The sequence below is a fragment of the Anolis carolinensis genome, chromosome 4 (assembly GCF_035594765.1).
Source record: "Anolis carolinensis isolate JA03-04 chromosome 4, rAnoCar3.1.pri, whole genome shotgun sequence".
Lineage (NCBI taxonomy): Eukaryota > Metazoa > Chordata > Lepidosauria > Squamata > Dactyloidae > Anolis > Anolis carolinensis.
In genome coordinates, this window is record NC_085844.1 from 66491647 (window position 1) to 66514674 (window position 23028).

At 37.5% G+C, this 23028-nt stretch overlaps 1 long non-coding RNA gene across 1 annotated transcript in view; it reads right to left on the reverse strand.

Moving 5' to 3' along the window:
- The window catches only part of LOC134298937 (uncharacterized), a 68723-nt gene extending 61913 nt beyond the window's left edge, over nt 1-6810 (reverse strand). Inside the window, exon 1 of the long non-coding RNA XR_010006061.1 lies at nt 5892-6810. This is a non-coding gene — a long non-coding RNA (uncharacterized LOC134298937). The remainder of the gene's footprint in view (nt 1-5891) is intronic.
- Between the last annotated feature and the right edge of the window lie 16218 nt (nt 6811-23028).

A 23028-nucleotide genomic window follows, 5' to 3' on the forward strand; every position in this document is an offset into this window, starting at 1 on the left:
TCATCCCAGTTGAGGGCAGGGCCTATGCCAGAAGTCACATAACACCATGTGATTTCCAACATCAACCCCCATGTCCATGCATCCATGTCACCACCATTTAATAATATGGAGTGATCATCTACAGTTTTTTCATATCAGCACAGGGGCTCAGAAGAAACCCCCCATTGATATGTTGGGCCTATTGTACTAAAACTATGCAAATTTATTTTAGAGTGGGCAGTCAGGATGGACAGTCAAGGTGGCAACAGAGGTGCATAATAGAATAAGTAAACATACAGCATCCTTGTTTATAAAACAAAGTCATTCATTATTGGAGAAAGACAATGTGAAAGTTCAAGGAGTGTATAGCACTACCTTCAATTATTGTATATATTCTTTTATAAGCTAGAATTTTTGATGCAAAATATTGGCTTGACTTATCCATGGGCCAAAGATCCCTAAACTGGGATCTACAGGCCAATGTGTACTCTATGACAGACATCAGAAGAACTGCAAGACCAATAATAATAATAATAATAATAATAATAATAATAATAATAATAATAATCTTTATTTATACCCCGCCACCATCTCCCTGCAGGGACTCGGGGCGGCTCACATGGGGCAAAGCCTGGTCAACATAGTTCACAGACGTAACGACATAAATACATTTGCACAATATACACAAGTGAAAACACAATAAGGTAATAACACAAGCGTTAATACAACAATAATAATATCAAACAACCACCAATATAGTTCAATCAACTGCTGCAGCAATATAGAGATAACATCATCAAATTAAAATGCCCAAATAAGAGGGACCTAATAAAATTCAGAATAGAATTATAATGAGGCTGGTGATCCAGTGACTGTTTCTCCAAAGGCCAACCTAAACATCAAAGTTTTCAGTTGTTTCTTAAAGGAGGATAGAGAGGGCGCCAACCTAATCTCCCTAGGGAGGGAGTTCCAGAGCCGGGGGGGCCACAGCTAAGAAGGCCCTGAGAGTAAAGATCCAGCTAGAGGAAAAGTGTTGTTACCATTCATCAAGGGAATCACTGATCGTAAAGGGAAACTGATGAAGAAACACAACCTATAAACAATCTACAGACCCACTAAGAAAATTCAATAAATTCTAGTTCAGGAAGTCGACCATATACCATACAGCTGTGTACAGGTTTACATAGGGACAACCAAATTCAGTGCTCAAACACCAATCAAAGAACATGAAAGGCACGGCAGACTAATTCAACCAGAGAAGTCAGCTATCGCAGAGCACTTCACGAAGCAACCTGGAAACAAAATATTATTTGAGAACACAGAAATGCTGGACGACTCTGACAACATCATGTCAGACTACAAAGAGAAGCCATTGAAAACCACAAACATATTGACAATTTCAACAGAAAGGAGAAAACTATGAAGACAAACAAAATCTGGTTACCAGTATGAAAAGAAACCAGCAGAATCAGGACAGCAAATAAAGAACACCACTTGGAAACAGGGAAATTCCAGACAGCAAACAATCAATTACCAGTTAACACCTCCCTAACTAAGGTTACCTCTAGGCAACAACAGCTTGGCTACCTCTATGCAAATACCCTCACTGATTGGCTTTGTAGCTGCAATGGTACTCAATGCTTATCAAACTTGCAAATTACAACATTCAATCTTTCTTCAAACAGACAAGCATTCTTTTTCCCATCCTGGACATTCCATAGGTATACAAACAGATAGACAGAAGGCATGTGCGATCCATAAAAAATGATTCCAAACTGTGTTGAAAAGTAGGGGGGCGCTGGTGCTTTGTTTATAAACTTCTTTCCAAATCTTTGGGGTAAAAACTTCAGAACTTAACAAAACTTACGAATTTTCATAAGTACTTTGTTAATGGTGGTCAAAAATGCACAATAGAGAAAACATCACTAGCAGTGGGGAAACTTCAGGGACTTCTCTATTCCTCATTTTTGTTGCTATCCTGATGAAACTTGCTACAGTGGTGGAACATATTTGCCACTGTTAGCCCACCAAATTTCAGAACGTTTGACTTATCCATGGATTTTTGGCAAATTTTAAAATAACATTTTTTAAAAAAAACTACAAGAGCTAGTTTCTTTAATTTTCTATCCAATGACACAAGATAACAGGGATCATTTCCCCCAACTTTCAGAAATACTAATACATCTACTGATTTCAGGGATTTTAAAAAAGTTTTCAGAAAGACAACCTGTTTAGGGAGAGGGATCATTTTCTCTCTCCTCTCCTGATTGAAACATTCTCATTTCAAGGCATTCTGAAAAATATCGTTAAAACAGAGACTTTTGAATTCTTTGGCATAGGGCTGCTCCCCTTCCCAAACTACATTTTCCAAGTTCTGTGTGTTCCCAAAATGCAATTCTGCCTGTCTTAATGTGAGAAGCAAGCCATCATGAACTGGAGAAGTCATTAGGAAGAGGAATGGCAAAAATGGCAGCCAGGCATCGTAGCTTTAGCTTTTCTTATACTTCCTTTTACTAGTAGCAGGTAGATTGCTTTCTGACTGGGAACCTTCCGAGTATTACAAAACACTAATGAAAATGTTTTGAGGGTCAGATTCAATTCTTAAGTTTTTGGAGTGGGCCATGCTAATGCTTTGGAAATACCTTCGACTTACAAAACTTCAGAATTCTTCCGATTTCCAATTTTTACAAGTCATTTGCACACCTCTAATAGATAGATATATAGATAGTCCACTTGCCTCATTTCCAACAGACCTCTTAACAAACCTCTGAGGATGCTTGCCACAGATGCAGGTGACACATCAGGAGAGAATGCTACTGTAACATGGGCACACAGCCCGAAAAGCTATCAGCAACCCATGAAAGCCTTCAAAAACACATTGAACATTTCTATGTTGAACTGGTTGCAACTCATATAGTCATTGCAAAATGTGCTGCAACAAAGTTTTGGCAGAGTAATAATTTTTTCCATGTTTTTATGATAGAACCAATTAATAAATGACATTTTTAATGTCATTTCGAGGAGATAGGGCAGAATATAAATAAAATCTTATTATTATTTATAACCCAGAAACAAAAATCATGTTGCATAGTGTAATTGAAGGGTACCAAATTTGATCCAGATTCATCCTTGAGTCTTTGAGGTACAAACATACATACATACATACATACATAGACACACATGTATATAGAGATAATGTCTACATTCCATTAGCATTCCTTCCTGAGCTGAAGAGATGCACTCCTTTAAGTCTATTGAGGTTTTCAGGTCTGAATAGTTGTAGCTTCTTTTCTTTCAAAGCAAATTAAAGCTATGTTTTTCTTGAAAAGATCACATCACCTGGGCAATGAAAATAACTGATGTTTGCAAGCCTTGTTTCTTTTCTGTTCATTTTTGTAACTCGGGTTGATGATTATTGTACATTTGGAGCTGTTTTCTGCTTATTTCCCCTTACTGTTGGAGTTGGCATGTCATTACACTGACCTATCTGCTCCCTTAGCTAATAATGGCTGTGTCAGCTTAGTTTCCTTCAGATGCTGCTATCAGTTAGGATTAGTACATACCTCAGAGAGCTTGGTCATTTTCTATTTTGCCTTAGAAATAGTTTGGGTGTCTATTTGTCAGCAAATTTTCATTTAGCTTCAATACGGTGATATCAGCTTGCAAGCAATAAAAATGTGCAAGGTTTTAAGACTTCCTTCAAAATATTTCCTTTATTATGTTTTGGTCTTTTACTTGAACCTTGGAAAATTAATTTAGGTATGGAAGATGGAAATGCATCAGGGGAGCATTACATCTAAAATTTATGGATTCTAGCTTGGATGACAGTAAGGTATATCATACATAATTTTCTAAACATTTCTCTTTTGGTTAAAGAAGAGTAAGATAATGTGTAGTAGATAAATTAAAAAAGAAAGCTAGTATTATGATTAGGGCCCCTGGTGGTGGCGCAGTGTGTTAAAGCGCTGAGCTGCTGAACTGGCAGACCGAAAGTCCCAGGTTCAAATCCCAGAAGCGGAATGAGCGCCCGCTGTTAGCCCCAGCTCCTGCCAACCTAGTAGTTCGAAAACATGCAAATGTGAGTAGATAAATAGGTACCACTCCGACGGGAGGTAACGGCGCTCCATGCAGTCATGCCGGCCACATGACCTTGGAGGTGTCTACAGACAATGCCGGCTCTTCAGCTTAGAAATGGAGATGAGCACCAACCCCCAGAGTTGGTCACGACTGGACTTAACGTCAGGGGAAAACCTTTACCTTTACCTAGTATTATGATTAAAGCATTAACATGATTAATCTTTGCTTGCATGGGAAAGTGGAGCTTTTCACTTTGGAAGGCTATGGGTTTCTCAAAAAGTGACTTCTGGTCTCTCAGAAGAAGGGAGGATGATGCTTATTGAATCAAAATGATAAAATAAGTAATTTGTGTAAATAGATCTTACAGTACAGCCCTCTGGATCAAAACAATAGGTTTCATGACATAGGAAGAAACTCACAAAGGCCACAGAGAGCCTTAGTGAAAGTTGTATAGGTGAAGGAAAAACATATGGCTAAGACCAATGAAGAATTGTACATGACAATATCTAAAATTAACACTACACACTTGATTTGAGAAGCAATCTCTAAATGTCATCCCCAGCTCATGATTCAGGAAGTCAGCTGCCTGAACCAGATAATAAGAAGCAGTTGTAACAGCGCTATTTATATTGCACATTTATTTTCATCATTTTGTTTTAAATTCATGTTTCAAATCAGTGCTGTTTTTAATAGGACAGTTTATTTCATTTTTAAAAAGATGTTCATTCAAATCATGTTTTTCCAGAAGTATTTTGTTTTCATCTGCAGTGTATGTGACCTTGGAACCGATGTGGAGAGAAAGATGAATATTAAATAAATATAAGAATAAATGTTGATCCATACTTAATAAGTATTGATCTAACTTAGTACTGTTTATATATACAGTAGAGTCCCACTTATCCAACATAAACAGGCCGGCAGAACGTTGGATAAGTGAATATGTTGGATAATAAGGAGAGATTAAGGAGAAGCCTATTAAACATCAAATTAGGTTATGATTTTACAAATTAAGCACCAAAACATCATTTTATACAACAAATTTGACAGAAAAAGCAGTTCAATATGAAGTAATGCTATGTAGTAATTGCTGTATTTATGAATTTAGCACCAAAATATCATGATGTATTGAAGACGTTGACTACAAAAATGCGTTGGATAATCCAGAATGTTGGATAAGCGAGTGTTGGATAAGTGAGACTCTACTGTACTAGCAGTTGCCTTTACATATACTAGCAATAGTACATATACTAGCACTAGCAAACTAGTAGTAGCTTACATATACTAGCAGTGGCATTTGAAAAAGGACTCTTTTTCAGCCTTTCCCTGTGATGATAGGATTGAACCTTAGACCAACCTCTATCATATATTGTACTTGAGTTATTGCTATACTTTGTAAAACCTTTTTGAAGAATCTTCAGTACAAAAAAAAACCCCAGAAAGTCCTGCTTTGTTGATCAAGCGTGGTAGAACAGCAAGTTCCTATCATTTTTTGTTAAGACCTTGCCAACTCAGAGTATATGGCCTGCTAATTGCAGGAAGGAATTCTGCCTAACTAGATTCCCCTCGGCATCTGAAGAGGGCTTTGAAGGTGAACATTTAGTAACTCAGTACAAGAGTTTCAGCATAATACTCCCAATCCAGGTCCATAACAGAATACACATTTGTGTTTCCTTAATGTGGTGCCATCCAAATCTTGTACCCTTAAGAGGTTTTGACCATTCACCATGTTGTAGTCCAAAATATCTACTAAGAAATAGATAATAGCGGGAGAAACAGGGATAATTGGAGCTAGATAATTAGAAAATAGGATAATATGGAGAACGGAGTAGGCTTACCTTTTTTGTTTTGAAGTTTTTGAAAATGAAGGGCTTTTCTTAAATGTCACTGACTGAGAATTACAGGAACATGTTGCCAATTCAAGGATTATCCTGCAGCAAAGACAGCCAGTATTAATCACAGCCTCAACCAATGAGAGAAACTGGCAAGATTCCATGCTGAAGTGCAACCTCTGTCAGCTTGACTGAGCCTATACAAGCTCTCCTTAGGGAAAAAGTGTTCAGTTACAGAAAGCATAGATTCACTTTTTGGGGTGTAATTATTCTATTCTACAAGCCACCTAAGCTGTTCTGTGGAACAGCCATTTGCAGAGGAAAGTAAGGAAGAGTGTTTTTTGTTTTATTACTTTGAAAATTAGCACCGTTATACAAAGTATACATTTAATGTGTACCATAAGAATGCCTCACCAGGATACCTACTGCTTATCTGTGCAGGGATATCTGCATATATACCTCAGCCTCTGCAGAAATGATTGACAAATTTAGTATATTCCATTTTACGTGGTCACCTTTCCATAAACAAATATTTAATTCACTTCCTTCAGTCCTCATTGCACAGAGTCAAACATTGAAACTCATTCACATCTAGAACTCTTATATTTGCTGTGTTTGTCCCAACATCAATCAAAATCAAAAATCAAAAAGATTCATGAGGGAAATTCCTTCATTATACCCATCTCCACTACCTCCATCCCTCATTTAAAGGTCAGGAATAGCAAGGCTGGTAGGTACAAACTCACAGACACATCTTTTGTGTAGGGGTCTCAAATTGAGGTTTGGATTATTGTTTATTTTCTTACCATGCAACAAATGTTACTAGCAAGGTCTTGCTGATCCTGAATGAATTAGGTGCCTTCATTTATAATCCAATAGAAATATTTTATTCTACTCTGAACCACTTTTTCAGATGTTTATCATTTCCATGTTGATCTACAAATGCACAGAAATGTCAACTTCTATATTTAATTTTGAATATATTCTCAATATACAATTATATATTTTCTCTCAAAATATGCATGGTACAATAGATATACATGATTGCTTAGCTCAAAACTGTGTTGGGAGATTTGAAAAGTATGAAAGAGACTGAATCACCGACATCTGATCTACATTTAAGTCTAAATTTTAGGTCAGCTTGCACTGGAATTTCCAGAAATTGAATTCTTCAAGCACTCTTCCAGGAATTGCTCTATATGATATTCTGGGCAAAGTGCAGAAAGGGGAAACCAGCATGAGACTACTGTATTGCAATAGCCTTTTAAGAGTACAATGGTTGAGACTTTTCACCTCAGAAAAACAGACAAATATAATGGTTTGGACATGACTGGGATGGTTTTTGTCTCCCTTTCATAATACTGAAACTTGGGTTATCCAATGAAATTGTATGGTGAGGGACAGAGAAGTGGAAAAAAGGAAATATTTTACACAATGTATATATTTTACTACTACAAGATCTAGTGAAAGCCACCAAGTTGGATGGCTTTAAAATGTAGACTAACTTATGGAGGAAGGTGGTCTCGATGAGTGCTAATCATGGACATATTCCAACATTGCACAGACAAAAACCTGGACAAATATAGCCAACCGTCATCAAAGTTGATGTATAAACTATCACTTGTTTATGATAGTAAGCTCTCACCATCTTACAATAGTGGGAGATGGCACTGGGGATATAACCCAAACCTTCTATTTGTGAATGACAGTATTGTGCAACAATGCACTAAATCAGTGGAACCACCAATACCAAACACACAGCATTGGCTAATAATATGCCAATTGTTTCCAACTATAAGGGCTCAGGAAGCATGATTTAAATGAAGATTCAACTTCAGAAAGGCAGATTGGTCTAAATTCTCAGATTTGTTAGATGATAAGATTATATTGGTTGCCCCAACCCCTGAGGAATATGAACGCTTTATCTAAATAGTAACAATCTGCTCATGGGCTTCCATACCGAGAGGCTGTAGGACACACTATCTTCAGGGTATTACTTTGATATAGCTGTCTTGTAGGAAGATTATTACAGGCTCCAGAATGAAGACCCATTTAGTAAACAAACTCTTCAGGCAGTGCGGAGCATTCTGTCATCCATCTCTGAAGCCAAGAAAGAACCGTGGATAAAGGTTGCAGCCCAACCGCCTACTTGATCCCTTGTTCACCCAAACACCACACAGATGAACAAGAATAATAAGTTTATTAAGAAAAGAGTATCTAATATAAAAACAGTTTCAAAATACTTCTAGGAGCTAGATTTCAAGAAGCTTAGCAAAAACCAAGGACCAACTCTGAATAGGAATCCCAAAATCACTTAAGGCAAAAGCAAGAAACTGTAATTCAAAGGCTGTTGTACTTAAACTAGAATCATATCCAAAAGCTTGAAAGCATTAACATGACCATAATCCAAAAACTTGAAACAAGATTTATAATCCAAACAGGAGACATAGAACTTAAAACAGGAAAACAAGATGCAGAACTCCTAACTTGGAGCTCCCAAAACAGGCAACTTGACACACTGAAAATCCAATGTTGATCTCCCCACCAAACATTGACTCAAATTCTTTAAGAATACTCCCCCTTGCCCATGACCTCACTCTTTCTCACACCTGTGTTCCCCACAGAAATCCCAGGCTTAACCACAAAATCCTCATTCTCAACTTCAGAGGTTTCACAGTCCTCAACAATAAAATTGATAACAAAAGTTGATATGGGCAGGAGGGGTCAGAAGGCATGAAGGCTGTTAAAATGGTTGAGCAATGAACCTTCATAAACCAATACCCATGCCAAAATAACAGCAGATCAGATAGTGCATCAACTTCTGATGAATTGAAAACCCAACCTTTGGTTGAAATTTTGGAAATTAACAGTGTATTTTTTAATTACAAAAATGATGTACAGGCACTGAAAGAGTTAAAATGATGTAATGACTAAGCAAAACCAATAGGTTAATATAAGCAGGGGTGACTGTGAGTTAGTGCTCCTCCTGTGTGAAGACTTCCTTCTGTGTAAAAAAAATGCTTTGGTGTAAGGCGTGTTGTGTTTGACTGCTCCAAGGAGAGAGCAGCTTCAGTTTGAAGACTGAGAGAGAAGCCCAGGTTGAAGGCAAGAAGCTGAAGCAAAGATATACTAAGGAAGTATAAAGAATTTTGTTTATGTTATGGAAACTTTGTTTTTGTAACTATATTATTTTTCTACAAGAAAAGCCTCCATAGGAAGACAACAATAGTCTGTGGCTACTGGTTCTGGGTCACACTGCTGCTGCTAAATAAGCTGCTCTGCTATATAATTTTTTGGTGAGGGTCTTTTGTTATTAAGCCCATTCACCAAACAACCTTGCCACCAAACTAGGAAGGAAACCAATAGTCAGACAACCAGATAATGAGAACAACAACCTTTATGAACTTTCTACTGAACTATCTACTGAATTGGAAATGGCTCTCAATAAATGTAAAAATGGCAAAAAAGCTGGCCTGGATAATCTATGGATGGAACACATTAAGCCCTAAAAGCAAGGTGTTGGCTGCTGAAGCTGATGAACAACTGCACTGCATCTTATTAGATCCCTAAAATCTGGAGGAAAGCAAGAGTCATAACCATTTTGAAACCAGGCAAAGGCCATAATGATCCAAAAAGCTATAGACCAATCTCCTTGTTGTGCCATCTTTATAAAGTTCTGGAGAGACTCATTTTGCATAGAATTATGGAAAAAATAGATCCATGTATAATTCCACAGCAAGCTGGTCTCAGGAAAGGGAAAAGTTGCACATCACAAGTGTTGAACCGAAGCCAGCACATAGAAGATGGTTTTGAAAGGCAGTTAGAGCATATGACACTGTAAATCATTGCCTTGTCCTGAGAAAAAAATATATCACAAAGGATTACTACTTCAACTGCTTCATGGGAAATCTGCTACAAAACAGGAGCTTTTTTGTTGAGTTACAGGGTCAGAGAAGCAGACAAACAGATTCTCTGTTCTGATATCAGCCAGCAAACCAACACCTTAAATCAAGAAACAGCTTTCTAAGATCTACAGAGATACTCGCAGGAACACCTCAGGAAGAGAGTCCAAAAGTAGCAGGTTAAAACCTGGAATTGCGATCAGTGGCTGACACCAGATGAGAAATTCTCCTCTGGGCACAAAGAAGCCTGGGTAACTTGGAAGGCACTGAACAGATTGTACTCTCATACTAAGAGATGCAGAGCTAATGTTAAGAAATGGGGCTACAAAGTTGAGTCCATGACATGTGAGTGTGGGGAAGAGCAAACCACAGACGACCTACTACTCTGAGCCCTGCCATGTTGTGCACAATGGAGGACCTTCTTACAGAAACACAAGAGGAACCTGAAGTGATCAGCTTCTGGTCAAAGGAAATTTAGTATAATGCTAAGTCGTTAACTTTGTTTGTTGTGTGGTCAATTTGCTTCTGACACGATAAATAAATAAATAAATCATTAGAGTGTGGTCAAAAAAAGAAAGAACAAACAAAACAGGTGTTTTAACATCTGATGGAGCTATATTCCATCTAATATACCATTTGCTTCCAAATAGCAATTGCTGGGATGCATAAGGATGCAGTTGTAGTCAATCATGTTTTTGTTGGGGATAACTGGTCTGTCAGTGCATAAACCATATACTGGACTTGATAGGTCTTTGATGTGATCCAGCATATCTCTGCAAATGTTAATAACTTCACTACTTTGAGAAAGGGAGTCTCTATGAAATATTATCTGCTCTTCCTCTACTTGGTAGAAAAACATTTCAAATTATTTTGGCTCGCTCCCTTAGGGAGAAGCCAATTATTAGTGTTTCATTAAAAACACTAGATATTCACAACATTTCCTTGTCACTTGGCATATTTTCTTTGAGGGAGAATAACAACTATGCCTTAAGATTTCTACCACAGATAAAATTGCTGCAAACAATTTGTATTTTGCAGGTTTTTTTTTAAAAAAAGCAAGAACATTAATTTAATCGCAACATAGTGCTATGCTGCACAAAAACAGATGTCAATTTCTAATGCCTATCAATGTCATAATGACCTTCCTTGTCTTATCTTTCCTGCAGCTTTCCTATATAGAAGCTAAATCCTTTATTATCAAGCATTTTTTTTAAAAGATTCCTTTGCCCATCTGTCACAGAAATCAAATATTTTCTGTTGTGTGCTTTCATACCTGTCATTTGTAATCATAAGAGGATGTGCTCTTTCGTAATTATTCATTTACTGAACAACTCACTCCAATTCTAATACTGTAGTTGTAAAAATCAATCTAGAGAATGCAAATAAAATAGATATGATTGTGTTCTTGGACTCTAAGCAATGTAAGAACTGATTAGCAACAAATTGTTTTGACACCTTACTGTCATTACAGGCATGAAGAAGACATGGTATTTAATCCCTTACATTAAAAGTACCTTTGAATAGATAAACTGTCAGATATGCCAGATATTTGAGACTCTACAAATCTATTTATTGGAAAATGGATGAAAGAAGATGGTGACCTGTAAGAATCAAGTACCTAACTGCTTGTCTTCCATAGTTTACTGTTTTGATTTACCAAAAAGAATGGTTGTAAAATTGGTGGGATATTTATCTGCCAAAGATTTGAATAAAGCAATGGGACACTACAGTTATTCTCTAATATATGACAGTGTATCCCTCCTACTTGTTCATTATAAGTATAAAACTTAAACCATTACAATATATTGAAAATTTACAAACAAATGAGAAATAAATCAACATTGCAGGAGTGCATTGTGTTATCATTATAAAGCATGTTTGACAATTTACTGGTTTAGGGTAGCTGTTAGCAAACACACCTGCAGATTTCTTTTCTGTGTACAAGGACAACAATGAACACAAATGTCTAGGCAAATTAGTTCATATGTCTGCCAGGGAAATTATTTATTGATGTGATCTAGCTTTATTCTGCCGGAAAATGGGCTACTATTTGTCTAAAACTAGTGAAAACTACTGCTGTTAAGATACAGGGAGTTGGGTACGCATAACAGGAATCATTTAATCTGGGAGTGAATCACTTCATCTAAGAGGCATGATGTGCTTCTGAAGAGACAATGGAGGTGAAATAACCTTCAAGAAGGTAACGTTGATGAATGCAATGTAGCAATTTACTGATTGGCTATGAAAGGTTTCCCAGAAAGAGTGAGAAAACGAAGGGAAGGTTTGAAAAGTAAGTGGAGATGCTGGAAAATATGGCATTTGGAGTAGTAATAAGAAATTGAAATCAGGTTATAAAGAGAAGAGGAAAATATGAGTTGTAGGAGTTATCCCCAAGACTTCCCAACTGGGTAACTGAAGGATAAGAGATAGAAATTAGTTGTATGGAAGTGATAGCCAGAAATAGGGCCTTAAAAAAAGGATTTTTTTCCCCTGTGGGCAATGGGAATTCAGGCTCAGTTCTAGATAACCTATACCAAGGACAATCATAGGGATGTGTAAAGGTTATTCTGGGAAGCTGTTCTCTGTGTGTATCTTTAGAAGTGGGAATGCTTGCCCAAAAGAACCTGATGTAGTAGTACTTTGAAACAACGTTATCACACCAGGACTTTGAAGTGGGCAGCTCTGCATTTCTTCCACCTGCAGAATTCTGGGATAGGTAGTTTGAGAAGGCAAAGACCTCTATAGCTGAGAATTCAAAAGGACCCTAAACCACATTTTGTAGAATTCTAACAATGTTAGAAATGCAGGGCTGCCCACTTTAAAATCCTGGTATGATAATGTGGTGAGACTCATAGGACCTCTTGGACAGTGGTCCCCACTCATTTAAGGTAAATAGACAAAACTGGGCACAAATCAAAAGTGATGATTTTTGTTTTTTCTGAAAAGCGTGGAAGAGAAAAGGAAATAGCTCAGAACACAGGTGATAAGGTGAGACCTTCAGTAAATTATATCACTAGGTAATTGGAGGAGAGGTTCTATTTACCTTAAATTATATGTTGACCAAGATCGATTTACTTTTTTCTTCTTTTAAGCCATTCTGAACATGCTGGGAGTGATACACGATTCCTCATATTCAAGCAATCATGTTAATAACACATTCTGAAATATCCACCTGGCTGTGAAACTACAGAATATTCATCAGATAATTCTATTTCAAGAAGTAATTGGCCATCTTATTTCCAGGCCAACATATCACTTTATCTAACAAAGAATGTGCCTGGCCATATCTGGATGATTAAGTTGGGCTGCATATCTCCTTCAACCAAATCCTGACTTATGAAGTAACTCAGGCTGATATGTACCAATTTGTACATGTTCCAGGTTGGATCGGAAAGGCCCTGTAAAATAAAAATATATTTTATATTAGTTGTCATATTAAAATAGATAAAGGTGAAAAAGAAAAAAAACACTAGTCACTAACTAAAAGAAAGGGGGTTCTATATTTGTAGCATTGCTTAAACATTTTGTTCCCTTTGTTGTATAAATGGTTTATGTAGGGATTAATGTGCTAACAGCATGTGTTCTCACCGTGGCAGTTCACCTAAAAGTTTCATAGCTTCAAACTAGTTAATAAGGGAAGTCTAATACATGAGGTACAGATTTTCCATAAAACTCCACAATACTATATTTATAAAATGAATCAGGTATTCTTCTAAAAAAAGGTAAAGGTTCCCCTGATGTTAAATCCAGTCGTGTCCGACTCTGGGGGTTGGTGCTCATCTTCCTTTCTAAGCCGAAGAGCCGGCGTTGTCCGTAGACACCTCCAAGTTCATGTGGCCAGCATGACTGCATGGAATGCCGTTACCTTCCTGTCGGAGTGGTACCTATTGATCTACTCACATTTGCATGTTTTCAAACTGCTAGGTTGGCAGAAGCTGGAGCTAACAGCGGGCACTCGCTCTGCTCCCCAGGTTTAAACCTAGGGCCTTTCAGTCTGCAAGTTCACCAGCTCAGAACTTTAACACACTGAGCCACTGGAGGCTAACATAACATTATTCTAACATACTAGAAATAATGGTGGTTTAAGTAGTGGAGCTAGTTTAGGCAACAGTCATGCATACCTTCTGCGACACTGGAGCAAGACAGCTCCAGTCCCATTGCCCCCCTGTAGCTGCTTTCCTCAATGTGAATCTCCTGAAAAGAAGAGGTTCTTCACTTTGAAGGGGAGAAAGGACAAATTTAAACTAACCAATTAGAATGATATGAAAAGTGATCCGCCTCATGGTGGCTAAAGGCTGTACAGAGCTGATCTGCATTAACCCAGGACAGAGCTGTTTGCTTTGGGCTAAACTAACTGGGGTGTACGGGTGGGGGGTGGAATCTGACTCCTGAAAAGTCCAGCTCTAGCCTGAGTGAGGAACAGTCCAGCCAGCTGCAGGTAATTCCTAAGCAGGACTGGCTGCAACTGTCTCAACAGCTACCCTGTGTTTCCTAGACTCGGGTTGCCTAGGGATGCAGGCTGGCTTTTCCTTCCTGCCCCATCTCCCATATCAATGCTGGCTAGAGCAGTGACACAGCCACCTACCTGGAGCTCCTATTTGAGGGACATCATTTCTAATTAAATTGCCATGGCTCAATGCGATGCAACCCAAGTATTTGTAGTTTGGTGAGGCACCATTGTTCTTTGGCAGAGAAGGCTCAAGACCTTATAAAACTTCATCCCCCATGACTTCATAGCATCGAACCAGGGCAGTTAAAGTTTATTCATTCTACAGCATAGATACACCCCAGAGTTTCTTTTCCATTGTTGAAAGCTTTGGTTTTCTAACTCTTGTTTTTAAAGAAGGAATCCTAAGCAGGCAGCAACTGTAATAGCCAAATTATAAAGAGTGCAATTTTTGGTGCTGCACATTACATTAGGCAGCAAATACTTTTTTTGGTTTCAAGGTGTTGAAAATTGAGGTGTGCATTATATTCGATGGTTCAATAAACTTCAGTAAATAGGGTCATTATTTATTTTCTCATTATGTTATCTGTTACAAGATCTAAGATTTGTTTTTCTCATCTGAGATTGAAATGGAAATCATTATGATTATAGGGCAAGTTTCTGCTATTTTTTTTTTTTACCAAACTACATATATTGCTTCCTTTTTTCCCCTTCTGCTTCCAACTTTAATGACTTTTGCCAAAGAACTGAGATCTTCTGCAGAGGACCTCCTCTGTGTTCTGTCAGTGAAGGCAATGAAATGTGAGAAAACACCAGAGAGCCTGCTTTCCAATCTTAGAATATCATCTTCTTGATGCTCAATTGGTACCAATGTTGCCATCATTCCAGTGCCAAGTGAAACATGGGTCTTCACTCAATCTTTTGGGGTCTAATTGCTTTTACATCACCCCCTACATATGCATGGCTTTAAAACATTTTAAGCTATCTTAACCAGTTTTAATCTGTTTATCAATTTGCTAAATCATTTAATCTGTCTTGAATATTTAGGTTTTTGAACTATTTACATTAGTTAGCTTTTTATTAAGGGTGTGCAAAATTCTGTTGGTCAATTCGGATTTTGGATAATTTCTGACATCCAGCAGCTGAGCAGCCGGAAACAGACTGGGAAGGACCTCTTTGTAGTCTTCCCCAAACAACATGCAGACAGCCTAATCTTTCAGCAGAAAAATTGGGAAAGATTTGTTGATTCTAAATTATTTTTCACATTAGTATTCTGACCATTTGTTGTTTTGTAAGCACAAGCAACAATCTCTCCTTGGTGGGGGAATGAGGCTGAGTAAGCTTCTCAACCAGTCATAAACCTAGTTCTATCCATTCTCATCCCCTCTTGTGGCATGCACTGGTTTGGACTTCAAATTCTAGAAACTCCTCTTATGTGTGTGTGTATGTGTGTTTTAAAAAATGCTATCAGTAAAAACTTAAAAGTTTCCAAAAATCAATGGAGTAGTTAAATGATTTGAAAGTTGGCAAGCTTGCATTTGTAAATATGTCCTGCAAATGTGGCAAGTTTCATCCTGATAGCCATAAAATGATAGAAAGATGAGCCTCACAAGTTCCCCCATTGGTGTTAATGGACCAAAACAAAAATGGAACTCAGGGTTCTAAATTTTGAATCTGAATCCCCTCCTTCCAAATTTTCCCAAAAACAAAATGGGGGGCGGGGGGGAATCAAACAACAGAACCGAAAACAGAACGAATGTTCTGTTTCACACTTTTCTATTACATGACATCCTGAGATCCTTAAAAATAGAAGGCATCATGTAAACATTTTAATAAACATATAATAATAAATACATTTGTTATAGAGGAATGGGTAGATTTTATGAACAGAAAATACAGACTTTTAGACTCTCATTGTTTTATGCCATTCTAAATGTGATAGATAGCTCTAGAATATTTTCTTTTGCATGAAGACCAAGGCCAAATTAAATGGTTTCACACTGGTCCAAACAAACCTGGGATATTATCCAAATAACCAAAGTTTATTTATTTCTATCATTTCTACCCAACCCTTCTCATCCGAGGGGACTCAGGGCGGCTTACAGACTGGCAATTTATGCCGATACAACATAGTACAATAAAATAAACATTAAAACAGTTATAATGACCTTTGTTTCAACTCTTGTGATGGTAGGTGAAAATGTTAATATTGGATACTTTTGTATAATAATTTCCGTGGGTATTTGTGTGTGTATATTAATTCCTCAAGAGGTTGGTGGGAGGATGATTGCTAAAGCAATCTGTTTTGCCTGCTGGGCAAGCATAACAAGGCACAGTGACTGTGATCTCAGCCAAATTGGTGGGTGGATGATTTTGTAAGAGCTTTGTTATGTCTGCCTGGAAAACAGTTAAGAGCCTATTGGATTAAAAAATACAGCACTTAATATGTCATTTTAAAATCACAGCTCAAGCATCGTCTCACCAACTCTGCAGCTTCAGCAAGACTTTTCAAAACTATTTCAAAGGTTCAACAGCATGTCAGCAATAGTGAGGGAATGATTCATCTAGTGTTTCATTATGATTCCCCAGCAGGTAGAACAAAGTTCTTCTCCAATCATCCACCCACAGGCGCAGCAACTTTTTAAGCATTAAGTAAAGCTCTCAATGATAAAGAAGAGTTTGTTTTTGTTCCCCCTTTCCTTTCTTACTCAAGCGAGTTTTAATTTTTGGAACTCATATTACACGAGTCTTGGAAAATAGTCACATTACAGAGTTTGAGGATGGATAAGTTAATCAGACAAATGGAATAGTAGACTACAAGATATGAAAACAATATAGCGAACCAAACATATAATTGGAGCATAGAATTGAAATCAAACTGATGTCTTTACAGATTTGTAGACCGTTCCTGCTTTTTAAATATATTTAAGTATTTATTCTGCCCAGACTGGCATACTCACAGCAGACAGCTCAACACTTCATTGGCTGTACATATACAGGTATATCAACTGCAGGGTATCTGGAGGCAATAGCAAGGGATTACTTTTATGTATATATTTTTTTACTATAATAATATCTGTACTAGGAAATAATATATCAGTTGTGATGCCCAGTTATATTCCACCTTCTCCATGCAAGTGTTTCAATGAAAGCTCATATTTTTTCTTTGCCCAAGAATTTCAATTCACTGTTTATTGTATTTAATTTACTGCTTTTGGAGAACATTATTAAATACACACAAAGGGTTCATCATTGTAAGCATTCACTGATTTACCCTTAGAGTTCATATGCACCGGAGGATTAATGGAGTTTGACATTACTTTGACTCTCATGACTCAACATTACAGAATACTGAAATTCCTTGTTTTGGGCTAAGACTCAAAAGAGACATGCACAAAAAGTGGAAAAGGGGAGAAATCACCAAAGAACAATTCAAACGAATAGCCAACTCCTGTTGAAAAAGATTCGTAAAACAAGCTCAGGCTTGCCAGAGACATTAAAAACAATAAAAAGGGGCTTTTTTTGCTTACGTTGGTACGAAAAGGAAGAACAAGGAGGCGATAGGGCCTCTGTGAGGAGAAGATGGGGTAATGCTGACAGGGATTAGAGAGATGGGCCGAAACTAACAAAATGAAGTTCAACAGGGACAAATGCAAAATACTCCACTTAGGCAGAAAAAATGAAATGCAAAGATACAGAATGGGGGACACCTGGTTCGACAGCAGTATGTGTGAAAAAGATCTTAGAGTCCTTGTGGACAACAAGTTAAATATGAGCCTACAATGTGATGCGGCGGCTAAAAAAGCCAATGGGATTCTGGCCTGCATAAATAGGAGTATAATTTCTAGATCAAGGGAAGTCATGCTACCCCTCTATTCTGCCTTGGTCAGACCACACCTGGAATACTATGCCCAATTTTGGGCACTGCAATTGAAGGGAGATGTTGACAAGCTGGAAAGTGTCCAGAGGAGGGCGACTAAAATGATCAAGGGTCTGGAGAACAAGTTGTATGAGGATCAGCTTAAACAGCTGGGCATGTTTGGCCTGCAGAAGAGAAGGCTGAGAGGAGACATGATAGCCATGTATATATATGTGAGGGGAAGTCATTGGGAGGAAGGAGCAAGCTTGTTTTCTGCTGCCCTGGAGGCTAGGACGCGGAACAATAGCTTCAAACTACAGGAAAGGAATTCCACCTGAACATTAGGAAGAACTTCCTCACTGTGAGAGCTGTTTGACACAGGAACTCTCTGCCCCGGAGTGTGGTTGAGGCTCGTTCTTTGGAGGCTTTTAAGCAGAGGCTGGATGGCCATCTGTCAGGGGTGCTTTTAATGTCATCGTCCTGCTTCTTGGCAGGGGGTTGGACTGGATGGCCCGTGCGGTCTCTTCCAGTTCTAAAATTCTATGATTCTATAATTCTATGAGACACCATCCCTCTTTGATATAGAAAGCTAAAGAGTAAAGACCTTATATAACTATAGCATACTTTCATAGCATTGAACCATGGCAGATAAAATGGTGTCAAACTGCATTGATTCCACTGTCTAGACTCAGACACTAACACCCCCACAAGCAATTTGGAGCGCATCCACATAGTGCCTAATACACGCAAGCTCACGCACTTTTATCTAGGGTGTTCAAATGGTGCCTCAGGTAAAAGTGAATTAATTTGGGACAAAGCAGGAAAACCCTGCTTTGTCCTGAATTAATTTGACACCTAGACAGAACTGGGTCTTTCTATTTGTGTGTGCTGTGTTTGATTGGGCTCAGGGATCACATCCTGTGACTTCCAGTCCCGATCTATACAGCTGTCTCAGGATTTTTGGGCTCCTGGAGCCGGCAAAACCCAAGATGACCCTCACCCTCTCCCAAAACACCTTTAAAAAGCCTTAAAAAGTAAAAAAAATCACTTACTTAGCCTCCATTACTCTGCTGACAGCCCTCTCCTGACATGTAGAAAAGATGCACCAGGAGAAGGGAAGAAGAGGAAAATTGTTTCTGCCCCCACTTCTCCTGGTGCATCATTTCTACACACCAGGAGAGCTCCAGAAGGCTGGGTAAGTTATTTTTCAGTTTTAAGGCTTTTCTGTGTGTGTATGTGTGTGTGTGGGGGGGGGGGTGTTTTGTGCTCAGGTGACCTTCCAGAAGGTCCAGTATGGCATCTGAACACCCACCTCCAAGGAAAGTGTGGATGTTGTGGGGAGGTGTGTGGACCCATGTACAATCAAATTTAAGAAATCTGATTGGGCATGGGTTAAGTCATGTGTGGAACCACCCCTGGTCTTCGAAAGCTATTCAAATGTTTAATAAATAATAATAAATGATTTGACATCACTTTTAATTTAATTTGTTTGTGTTACATGGTATACCTCCTAATTAAAATTTCCCATAAATGTCTGTCCCTACACCCAAATGGGTAAAGAACCTTTGCCTTCAAAGTTTTTAGTATATGAGGAGAAAATTATTAATAACCAAGGACAAATCATATATGACCACCAGCTTTAAAAAAAGCAAAAAAATAATAATAATTAATGTTCAGTTGTATGTTTTCTTAATTAGAAGTATTGGGAGGAGAAGCATTATAATCAATATAACAATTTATGGGAGAAAAGAGGTTTATTAGTTTTCTGTCTAGCAACAACCTGTTAATGTTGTGTTCTCTGCATAGCTAAAAGATCTTCTATTAATGCCAATAAAACTTTCTTCTGATTTCATTAGCTGAGTGCATGAGGGTTTGAAAGATGTTGCGGCTGGGCAAAGAAGGGAGACTCCTTGATAATAATCTCTTTGACCTCTAATGAGTTTGTTTCCTGTATACCTTGGTTTACCCATGCATGTTTCTCATTCTAGTCAACAACATTAAACAATGATATGCATAAGTCATCACCAGAACAAATCATACAGAACTTCTACAGCAATTCAAGATGAGTGCAAGGGCACTCACACAAGGCCTGTCCCTACCTCTCTCATATCACGATACCTGAAAGCTCCCCCAAATCACCAGTTCTTTCTGGAAGAATTGACAGGAGATAGCTTGTACAAGGGAACAGCAGGATCCTTGAATAAGGGATATATTGGATAGAAAGGAAAGTTTATCAGTGACATCAGTACACACAATAATTTGTTTGTAATCAAGGACAGAAACAGGCAGTATTTCAGTAACTATTAAAAAGGGTATAGTTGAAGAAATGCAACAAAATTGAAACTGAGAAATTGTCACACCCCTTATTATTATTAAATCATTTGGAGAATTTTATACTGTTGAGAAACTTACAAATGCCACAAGGAAATAAAGAAATAAGTAAATAACAAAACTAGATATTCTTGTTCAATAGAAACATCTTGTTTTAACATGTTTTCTTTCTGATCACAGTTGAAAGATAGGTGCATTCTAATGTATACAAATGTCAACAACATTTAGAGAATAATGCTTTGACCTTCCAGTGCTCTCAGTATACAAATTGTGTATATTCTAATTTTTTAAATAGAAAACCAAAAACACTTTTTGTTTAGAGTATTTTGAATAAGGAATATTCAACCTGCATTATTCAAATACCTGCATGTGCAGAGGTACACACACACACACACACACAAGCTTCTGACACAGCATGTAAACCTAACACCAGAAGCAGCCACACAGGCAGTACTTTTGCATATTTATGAGCCGATTTGATGTTTTTGCAAATACGTCACATCATTTTGAAAACTTTCTCTTTCTCTACGGCTTCAAAAGGAGAGATAGTGTGTGTCAGAGCAGGCATTAAATGATCAAAACTTGTTTTATTGCTGCTGAATATGCGGGGAAACCATCCTCTAGCTGTTTACCTTGACCACAGGAGAGATCAAGGCAGCTCATGTTTTGAAAGCAAAACATCTCTGGAAGTGTGTTTTTCAAGACAAAAAACAACCCAGATAATGTCCTTTATAAAATGTAAGGATTTGAGGAACAAGCAACACACTGAAAACTGCCTGGTTTTATATTTCTGGATGTTTTCTTTGTTCGTTTTGTTTTTGATTTCCTGAAAATACTCAATTATACAATCACAGGTCTAAATACAATCACCCACTAAACTATGGATTTTAATATTTGGACCTAACATATGATTTGACCAGCCTTATTTGAAAACCGCAGAGAAAATTATTACTCACTCTTCCTAAATAGATGATTCTATTATGTGCTGAATCAGAATTAAGTACTTTCTAAATTGTATCATGCTTGCAATTTACTTGTGTGTTATTTAAATCTCCATATTTTGTTTTCTTGAGTACAGGAAGTTTTATATTTCACGTAATTCATAGAAGGCATATTTTGCTGAATGCTATTACAGAAACAATTTTCTGTGACAGAATCCAATGATAGATTTTTTTCTGATGGAAAAGCATAGAAAGGCTAAGAAGAGATGATGATGATCTTTGCATTGCAGCCCTCTCATTCATACAGGCGTATAACTACTTATTGGAGTTAGGAAGCATTGTAGAACTGATTTCCATTTTCCTTGTGTGTGTGTGTGTGTGTGTTGATAATTGTGTTACAACCCACATAATATTGAATTTAGCCCAAATTATGTAATAATCAATAAACATAATACCACAGGGGAGTATCTGGAAGGGGTTTTAGAAGCCATGAATATACCAAAAACAAAGATGGACAAGGATAAGGAAAGGAGAGGAAGTATAAGTGTAAGAAAGGAATCAGTGACAGAAGATTATAGCATCAAAGATGTGATGATGGAGATTTTAAAACTACAAACAGAGGTATCTAAAATTCAGGAAAAACAAGATAGACAATATCTCAAGATGAGAGAAGAGATGATAGAGATGAAAAGGGATATAAAGGAAGAAATACAAACTCTAGTAAAGGAAGAAATAAATAGAATAAGAGAAGACTTAGAGTTAACGAAAGAAGGTTGTAAAGAAAGGGAAAAGGAAGTGGAAATAATTAAAAAACAACAAGGAGTCCTGAGAAAAGAGATGGGGGCAATTGAGAAAACAATAAATATAGTTAAGACACAGCAGGAAATCTTAGAATCAAAAGAAAAAGAATTCCAATTGAGATTTCGAAATCTAAGAGAGGAAAAAAACGAAAATATAAGGGACAAGATTGTGGAAATTGTATCAAATATTACACAAAAAACAAGAGAAGGGGTAGATACCAACATAGATAGAGTGTACAGAATACAATCAAATTACGCCAAAAATTATAACACCCCAAGAGATGTATTAGTTTATTTTTGTAAAAAGAACCTGAGAGATGAGGTTTTGAAGGGAAACGCCAATAATCCAACAATTGATAGAGGAAACAAAATAGCAATTCTCAAAGAACACCCCGTATCAGTATTGGAAAAAAGGCGCAAGTATTTTTTCTTGACAGACGAACTAAGAAAAAGGAATATAAGATTTAAGTGGGAGAAAAAGGAAGGCCTGATGCTGACATGGGAAGGGAATAGGCATTGGATTATAAGCGAACATAAAGCAAGAGCGTTTTACAAGAGACATTTGAGGAAGGGAGCGGGGGGAGAAGAGCAGGAGGGGAGGAGGGAGGGGGGCGAGAGGGGGGAGGAGGGAGGGGATAAGGATGAAGAGACAGGTAGACAAAAGAAAAGGATAAGAGAAAAATCACCAGAAGATTTTATTAATCTAATGGATTTCGAGAGAGGGATAGTGGATAAGGAGAGCGCAGCAAAAGAAGACGATGGCGCAAGGAATTAAAATATACTCTAACAATATTAATGGTTTTAATTCTCCTAATAAAAGAAGTAAAATATGGCATCAACTAAAAAAAAGGGAAATATGATGT